The following is a 9,843-nucleotide window of genomic DNA, read 5'->3' on the forward strand; positions in this document are numbered from 1 at the left end:
TCCAACTCTGGTTCCAAAAGAGGCTGCTCTTTCACAATATCATCTTGCATGCTGTATCTGGAAGCTTCTGGAAATCCTAGACACTTAGAAAGAAGGTGGCATTTAGCTTAAATAGGAATTCCACAGGTGAAAAGTGAGGGGGTGCGCCATCTATCCAGTGGAAGGTTGGTACAAAGGCAGGGTAGGACAGGCATGGAGACAGGGAGGAGGGGAGATGGGGATGTTGCTTTGTCACTGAATGAGCAGACTGCACAAGACAGCTCTGTTCTTGCTCCAGAGGTGGGTTTCCCCTGCTCTGGATGAAATCCTGGGAAGGCTTCATGGCTTTTCTAGTTGCTCCAAGATAACAAATGAATAATGTCTTTATTTGGCATTAAAAAAATAATAAAATCCAGTCCACTCTACAAATCACCCAACCTCAGTCCAGGCCAGAGAGACATGAAAAATTTGGAATCTTAGTCACCAGGGTATTGCAAATTGAAACCTTACTGTGATCATTATTACATACCCATTAGAATGGGTTAAAACACACACACACACACACACACACAACAATACCAAATACTGGTGAGCATAAGGGACACTTATACTTTCTTATAAACTTAAATATACAATTAGCACAATTAGTAATCCCACTCGTGCAATCTATCCAGGAAAAATGAAAGCATCTATTCATACAAAAAGCCTGTGTAATGCTCATAGCAATTTCATTTATAATCCCCAAACAGTGGAAACTACCCAAATGTCCATCATCTGGTGAATAAACAGAGTGGGGTTCACTCATACAATGGGACTAGTATTTAGCAACAAAAAGAAACAAACTACTGATACAAGCAGCAACAATGTGGATGAATCGCAAAGCACTGTGCCAGATACAGAAGGCAGCGTACTGTATTATATCACTTATGCGACATTCTGGGAGAGACAAAACAATGGGACAGAAAGCAAGTGAATAGTGGCCTTGGGCTGGGAGTAGGATGAGAAATTGACCATGAAAAGGTATGAGGGAACTTTTGGCATCAACAAAACCCATCTCTGCTATGATTGCAATGGTAGTTTCTTTTTTTTTTTTTTTAAGATTTTATTTATTTATTTGACAGAGAGAGATTACAAGTAGTCAGAGAGGCAGGCAGAGATAGAGAGGAGGTAGCAGGCTCCCCGCTGAGCAGAGAGCCCGATGTGGGGCTCGATCCCACTGAGCCACCCAGGCGCCCGCAATGGTAGTTTCTTGACTGTATCGTGTTCATTGACGTTCCTATAACTATACACCTTAAGAGGGGTGAATTTTACGGTATGCAAACTATACCTCAATAATTTTGACATTAAAAAAGACAAAAACCAAGAGCAGGTGCTAACCGGCTGGTTCGAGGGAGTAATTGGGAGCCCTTTGGCCTGCACTGCACTCAGAGCCATTTCAGGAATTTGCAACCAGGAACTCCAAGTGGCACCGAAATATTTCTGATCATTCACCGACCTTGCTCTTCCCATCAGCTTTCTTGGGATGGATTTAAATGAGTCCATTTAGCCTCATCCAACCTCAGAAGGTCTTGTACCTTCTGAGCCTTTTGCTCCTCAGGAAATTTTAGTGTCTGTCTCCAGGAAATCTTATAAGATACTCTAATAAGTACTCTTTTTAAAAAAAAAAAAAGATTTTATTTATTTATTTGACAGAGATCACAAGTAGGCAGAGAGGCAGGCAGAGAGAGAGGAGGAAGCAGGCTCCCTGCTGAGCAGAGAGCCTGATGCAGGGCTCAATCCCAGGACCCTGAGATCATGACCTGAGCCAAAGGCAGCAGCTTAACCCACTGAGCCACCCAGGCGCCCCTCTAATAAGTACTCTTAAGGGTACTCTTGCCTCCATAGGTTGGAAAAAGTATTAATATCGTCTTAAGGAATGTGACTGCTAATGCACAGGGGGGAAAATACCCATTCAGCCCCACAATCTGTTTATTGTCTCCAAGTTAAACTTAACATCCTCCTCAGTCCCACCAATGATTATATTTTAAATGCTGTGGGTGGTTGTTTAGTGCATACTGAAGTGTGTAGAGGGACGACGGCCTAAAGATTGGACTTTGCTCTAAAATGTTGTAGCAAAAGGGCACCTGTGTGGCTAAGTTGGTTAAGTGCCTGCCGTCAGCTCAAGTCATGATCCCGGGGTCCTGGGTCGATCCCCACATCAGCTCCCTACTGAGCAGGGCACCTGTTTCTCCTTCTCCCTCTGCTGTTCCCCTTGCTTGTGCTCTCTCACACTCTCTCTCTTAAGTAAAAATCTTTTAAAAAGAAAATAAAATACTGTAGACAAAGAACACCCAGGCAAGGTGAGGCAAAATATGATAGAATCTAGATTTCTATTAAGTCTGTGGAAATTCATTGTACTATGGGCTCCACTTTTGTGTATGTGTTTGAAAACTTATATAGTCAAAGTTTTTAAGGAAAAAAACTGGATCTATACAGAAAAAATAGTAGTAAAACAGAGCTCTTGAAAGTTTAAAGAAATTAATTATCCTTACTAATTTGGAGATTCCCTAGTAGGATTTTAGCTATGGTTTCCTATGTGGAAACTATACCACGTCTTCCTTTTATCCCCACTGTAAAGGAAGTGTTCCTGCCTGTGGTTCCTAGAGCTGCTTTTTCTGCGTTCAACCATCAATGATACAAGAAACATTAACTCAGAACCTGCTAAGGGCCACTTACCTTGCAAGGTGTTAGGGTCTGAGCTACAAAGGCAAGTTCCTACCGCCAAAAGACGGCAACCATACGGGCAAGCAAGAGCCTTGGGGTCAAGAGTGGAGTCTGTCCAGGGCCCTGGCAGGAAGGCATGGAAGAATGGTTACCAGAATCCAGAGGAAGAGAGACCAGTTGTAAGAGAGGGCTAAGGGGACCAGCGACCTCACAGGGAGTGGAAGGGAGAGCGCCACGGGACAGACACCCCACCTTCACTGTTCTCCTGTGCCCCGATTTTCCACTGGTGCTTCCCATCAGTGGACACCCAGACAGCAAAAGGGCAAGGGACCCCATTGTTGCAGCTCACAAAAGCTTCACCCCCTAGGCATGGAGCAGATAGAGACGATGGAAAGTGAACAGGCAATGGAACATGTCCCACGTCCAGGTAGGAGGAACACATAGAAGGAAGGTAGTGGAGTGCAGAAAGCCTGGTTTGCCCAGAGAACAGAAAGACCAGTTTGGGATGAAATGTAGAGAGACAAGAGATAAAGCCGGAGAGGCGGGCCAGGACCAGATCATAAAGGGCCGTGTACATCCTGTTAAAGAGCTTTTACCTCCCTCTATGAGCCCCGAGGAGCCTCTGAAGCAGGGGAATAGTGTCGTCAGATGTCATTATGTCTTGGCAAAGTCACTCTAGCTGCTCCAGGAAAGATAAAGGGAAACGAACACTGGGAATCCAGCTGGGGGGTAAGAGATGACCAGGGCTGAGCCCAGGCAGTCACAGGTGGGACGGAGAGGAAGGACACAGGTTGTCTCCAGGTGGAATCTGAAACTTGCTTGTCAAGGTGATGTGTGTTCTGGGTGTCGCTGCTGTGTAACAACCTCCCACTAAACGTGATATACAACAATTATCATTTTATTGTAAATTCTGTGGTCAAGAATTCGGACAGGACCCAGCTGAGGTGGCTTGTGTCTGCTCCATGATGTCTGCAGCCTCAGCGAGAAAACTAGAAGGTAGGAAGGGTTCACTCAGAACAGCTGGGACGTGGAATCATCTGGAGGTTTCTTCATTCATGCATCTGGAGCCTGGGCTGACTCAACCTGGCCTGGCCAACATACGACTTCTGGATGTGACTTGGGTCTCTCTGAGTTCCAAGAGGGAGTATTCCAAAGGGTGCGAACAAAAAGAGGGTGTCCCAGGTGAAAAAGGAGGAAGCGGCATGGCCATTTAGTACTGAGCCCGGGAATAACATTTAAAGTCGCTTCCACCATACTCTATTAATTGAAGTAATCACAAGCCCACCAGGTTCAAGGAGAGAACCTACACCCATCTCCCCAGTGGAAGAAGTGTCAGAGGAGTGAGCGCCACGTTTAAAACTGCCACAATGGGGCACCTGGCTGGCTCAGTTAGTAGAGGTGTGACTCTTGAACTTGGGGTTAAGTTTGGGCCCCACACTGGGTGTGGGGCACCTGGGTGGCTCGGTCAGTTGGGTGTCTGTCTTCGTCTTGGGTCATGATCCCAGGGTTCTGGGATCAAGCCCTACATCTCTGCTCAGCTGGGAGCCTGCTTCTCCCTCTCCCTCTGCCTGCCACTTCCCTTGCTTGTGCTCTCTCTGTGTCAAATCAAATAAATTCTTAAAATAAAATAAAAAATCTTGAAAAAATAGTAAACCAGTAAAACTGCCCTACCATTGGTGATTCTGCCCCCAACACTTCGTTCCCCCAAACCCAATCCTTCTCTCTCCTGACCTTTGCCTGTCTTCTCATCTCAGGAAATGGCACCTCCTAGGTGCTCAAGCCCAGAACGGAGTGTCACCTTCGGAGCTTCTCCTCTTAACACCCCCACATTCAATCCATCACCAAGACATGATGATGTCATCTCCCAGACACAAATATTTTCTACCTCCCTCATCTCTTCTGCCTCCACCTTTGCCAGAGCCCCCATCGCCACCCCCCTGCAGCAGCCTCCACCCTGCCCTCTCTGATCTGTGAAACACCCAAGTCATTATCAAATGCAGCTCACAGTGCTCCCCCACGAGATCAGGTCATGATCTCAGGGTCCTGGGATCAAGCCCTGCATGGGGCTCTCTGCTCAGCAGGGAGCCTGCTTCCCCCTCTCTCTGCCTGCCTCTCTGCCTACTTGTGATCTCTCTGTCAAATAAATAAACAAAATCTTAAAAAAATAATAATAATCAGAAAAGCCAACACTGAATGGGGCAGGCCCTGTTCTAAGCACTTGGCCTGTGTCAGCTCTCAGTAGCCCCATGGGGGCCACTGGTCTTAAAGGAGGTCTTAAAGGAGTAAAGGGGAGGCCACAGGAGGACACTCAGCCTTAGCACCCTAAAGGTCACTCCACCGATGACAGGCCTGGAGGTTTTAAACAGCAGGGATTTGAGGCAGGCATATGGAAGCACTTCCTGACCACAAGGACGGTGAGAACTTAAAATAATTCCCCTCTCAAAGCGGACAGTTGTCTGGGACACAATCAGATGGTGGGGGGGGGAGGGGTTGGAGATGGGCACGAGATGACCTCACTCGAGCCTTATCCCGCCTGGCACTGACTTCAGGCTGGTGGAGTGGGGACAGATGGGGCGAGATCATTCAGGGCAATGTGCGCCCAGCGCTGGAACGACGGGTCTGGGGACAGGGAGGGCAGCGTGGCCTGCGAAGGTGGGGGTACCCGAGGAAGGTGTCCTGTTGTCGCCAGATATCCTGACATCAACCCAAGACGCGCAGGGTGCGGGGGCGGTGCGTATCCTGGGGACCCGGAGGCGTGGGCTGGGCACCCTGCCCCTCCCCCAGGATGACTCGGGTGACTGGGAACTGCGGGGACCCTCCAACGTCAGCGCTGCCTTCGCAAGCGCCGTCATTTCCGGTGGGCCGGGCTGGGAGTGGGGTACGGGGCGGAGCGGGGGGGGGGGCGGGGAGGCGGGGCCGGGAGACCGGCTGGGCGGGTGGGTGGTGGTGTGGACTGCGTGGTGGTGTCCGCGTGTCCAGCTCCGCCCTGCGCCCTAGCAGCGCTGGCGGGAGGCCGTTACGTCGCCGGATCCCGGCACCCAGCTCCCCGCCCCCGGATTCCCTATCTGTGCTCTGGTCCCCCACCCAGGAGCTGGCCTTGCATTTCCAGGAGCTGGGAAAGCGCTCCCGGAAGCTAGAGTGTGAACCCCAGGGGAATCATAATGCCCAAGGCTTGGGGGACATCTGGTCCACCGAGGGCTCTGGCTATCAGTGCCGAGCCTCGATGCCTCCCACAAGGAACACCACACAGGAGGTCTGCCTGACACACCTGTGACGGAACCAGGCTGAGGGCGAACCAAGGGCAGAGAGGGGACACTTCTGACCCCTGCGAGGCCCTCTGCCTACTTGGAGGGAAGGGTCCCAGAGCTTGCTGGCTGCTCTAGCTCAGAGAGGCTGAAGAGTTTGCTTCCTCAAAATTGGATCTGCGGTACCTGGCTGGCTCAGTGGAGAAGCGCACCAATCTTAATCTCCAGGTGGTGAGTTCGAGTCCCACCTTGAACGTTCAGATTACTTAAATAAATAAACTCTATAAAATAAATAAACTTCATAAATAAACTTTAAAAAAAAAAAAGCAGATCTGATTTTCCTTCTCTTGGAATAACGTAAAAACTGTTAAGTCTGGCCTAAAGGCACAGGGAGTGATCCCTGTGGGCAAGAAGGCCTGGGGTTCCTAGGCATCAACTCAGGCAAAGGGCCTGGCACAGGCCTGGTACACAGCACATCCTTCCCATCCCACAGCTCTGCAGGTCACCTGGACCTCCACTCTGTCCTCTGCAGAGGGAGAGAAGGAAGCCCCACCCGCCTGGGAGAGTTGGATGGCGAAGAGAATCCAGCCTTTGTGACATGCTTGTCCCTGGCAGGTGATGCTTCTGGGACTGGGACTCGAGGACGGTGGCTACAGGAGAGGAGAGCCATGCTGAGGACATAGCCAGTATGGTAAAGGCCAAAGGCTGGGGAATGACACAGGAGCTGGACCTTTTCAAACATGGGGGTCATCTAAGTTATCACTGAACGCGTCCTTAGCTCCAGGGGTTAGAAGTAAATCTTCAGGTGGAGGCCGCCTATAATGGCTCTAACTAGCATGCTCACTGTCCAGGCTGGGGAAATTGAGGCAGCCCTCCGCAGGCCCTGGCCTTCAGCCCTTTGGCCCTGCTCTCCTCCGGGGACTTCCTAAGCTCCCCAGGGGCAGCTCTCCGACAGAGCTGCAGAATGAAGAAATTAACAAATGGGAAGAGGACTTGGTGGGCTTGAATCGCTGACCAGATCCCTTTGGAACTTACTCCTCCCCACTCCCGACCCCAACCCTGCACCTGCCGGTCCCTAAGACCATCTTTGTCCCCAGCTCAATACCACTTAGTGGAACCAGAAATCTAAGACATCAGTCTGGTTTTTCAGTCACTTCATCGGCACATTTTCATTCTACACCCAGAACATTTCTCAACCCCACCATTGCTTTCCTTCCAGAAGATTGCAAAAACCTCCAGACTGGGCTTTTTTCCACTCTTGCTCCCTCCCCTCCAATCTGTGCTCCAAAATTGCCACTAATACTTTACAACTAAAAAGTGAAAAGCCTTTTACTCGTTCTTTTTGTCCAGTTTGGGGGGAAAATATCCCAGTCCCTTCCAATGGCTCTAACTCTGATTTCATCTCTCCTTTATCCCCCTCCCCTCGGTCACACTGGCCTTCCCTCAGTTCCTGATATATGTCAAGCTATTCTTGCTTTAAGGCTTTTGCCCTTGCCGTTGCCTCTGTCTGGACTACTCTCCCCTTAGAGCTTAGCATGGCTGGCACTGTCTCATCATTTAGGTCTTAGCTTAGAGGTCACCTTCTGAGGGAGGCCTTTTCTGAACACCAAATCTAAAACTTGCCCCAAACTTGCTCCCAGAACCCTGTTAATTTCTTTTGTAGCACACGTTGCAGGTTGTAATAATTTATGTGTCCCCACTAGAATGAAAGCCGCACAAGGGCAGAGAATGCCTATGTCTCAGCCATAGATTTCTTTTTCTTCTTCTTTTTTTTAAATCTTTTTTTTGAAGATTTTATTTATTTATTTCAGAGAAAGTGAGAGAAAACATGAGAGGGGAGAAGGTCGGAGGGAGAAGCAGACACCCAATGGAGCTGGGAGCCTGATGCAGCACTTAATCCCAGGACTCCGGGATCATGACCTGAGCCAAAGGCAGTCGCCCAACCAACTGAGCCACCCAGGCGCCCCAATTTCTTTCTCTTCTTAAGTAAACTATGTTACTGAAGTATAACATATATTCAAAGAAATGTATGCCTCCTAAGTATACAGGCCAGGGTGCCTGATTAGCCCAGTCAGTACAGCATGTGACTCTTGATCTCAAGGTCATGAGTTCAAGCCCCACACTGGGCATGGAGCCTATTTTTTAAAAAATCAAAACAAAATAAAACCTAAGTGTACAGGTCAGTGATTGTTACAAATGAACACACCTGTGTAACCAGCACCCACATCAGGAAATAAAACATCCCCAGCCCCTCAGAGTTCTCCACATGACTCTGGAAAGCTAAACGTTATCCTGGTCAGATTCATTTTTGCCAGTTTTGAACTTTATATAAATGGAATGATCCCTAATGATATTCACATCCTCGTCCCCAGAACTTTTAAATGTTACCTTGCATAGCAAAAAGGCTTTGCAGATGTGATTGAGTTAAGGACCTGGAGATGGGAAATTATGCTGGATTATTGGGTGGATTCAGTGTCATCAAAGGATCTCTAAAAGAAGAAGAGGTAAGCAGAAAGGCCGGACTGATGCAGTATGAGAAAGATTCAACCTGCTGTTGATGGCTTGAAGTTGGAAGAAGGGGGACACAGACCAAGGAATGTGGATGGTCTTTAGGAGGTGCAAACAGCAAGGAAACTGATTCTTCCCTAGAGCTTCCGGAATGGAATACAGCCTTGAAGGCAGTGAGAATCATGTTGGACTTCTTTTTTTTTTTTTTTTTTAAGATTTTGTTTATTTATTTGACACAGAGAGAGAGTGGAGGTGGGGGGAAACACAAGCAGTGGGAGTGGGAGAGGGAGAAGCAGGCTTCCTGTGGAGCTGGGAGCCTGACACAGGGCTCGATCCCAGGACCCTGGGATCATGACCTGAGCTGACACTTAATGACTGAGCCATCCAGCTGCCCCCCATGTTGGACTTCTAACCTACAAAACTGTCAGACAGTAAGTTTGTGTTGTTTCACATCACTAAATTTGGGTAAATTGTTATAGAAACAATAGGAAACTAATAAAAGTACTTATTTTCTATGCCTGGCATCTTTCACTCAACATTTTATTTCTGTACAACATTCCATTGTATGCATAAACGACATTTTATTCATCACTATTGATGGACATTTGGGTTGTTTCCAGTTTAGGCTATTGTCAGTTGTGCTGCTATGAACTTTCTTGTAGATGTCTCTCATTAACATATCTACATATTTGTGTTGCACATATATAGGAAGAGAATGGCTGCATTATAGGGTAGCCATATATGATTGATGTTACAATACATTCCCCAGACTCCCTTTCAGAACTGAAGGATTTGTTCCACCAGCTGCTGAGAAGCCTGCTGGTTGACAGTCCTCAGCTGCCCGCCCTCTCTAAGAAAAAAGAACTCCTTCACCCACTGCTTGCCATTCACCACCTGCATCCATTCAATGACTTGTGGACATGGAGAGGGGGATATAAAGGTCCTCTCCCCATTGCCACTTGGAATAGCTTTGAAGGACCTCTCCGGATTCAGAGCTGTCCAGAGTCAGGGGATGCTTTTGTTAAGGTCACATCCCAACCCAATTCCTCTCTATGCAAACCCTGTTTCCTTCTCTTCCCTACAAGCTTTTACGTTTCTAAAGAAGTTGAACACCTTGTCATATGTTTTTGGGGTCATTTGGTCATTTGTGAAGTGCCTAGTCTAGTCTTTTACCCCCTTTTCTACTGGGCTGTCTTTCCTGTGGATTTGTAGATATTTTTTCTATATCCTGGATACAAGATCTTTGCTGAGTATGTTTGCCACGTATTTTCAGAGTTGGATATACTCAGGATGCCTCAACAGTACCAGCTCATGCTGAGTCCTAATAACAATCAGTTACGTGAATGCTTGAGTCCAATAACTTCTTTAAGGAGAGAATGCTTAGAAGGTGAAATTGTGTATGGCTCTA

This window comes from Mustela nivalis, assembly GCF_964662115.1.
Source record: "Mustela nivalis genome assembly, chromosome: 17".
Taxonomy (NCBI): Eukaryota; Metazoa; Chordata; class Mammalia; order Carnivora; family Mustelidae; genus Mustela; species Mustela nivalis.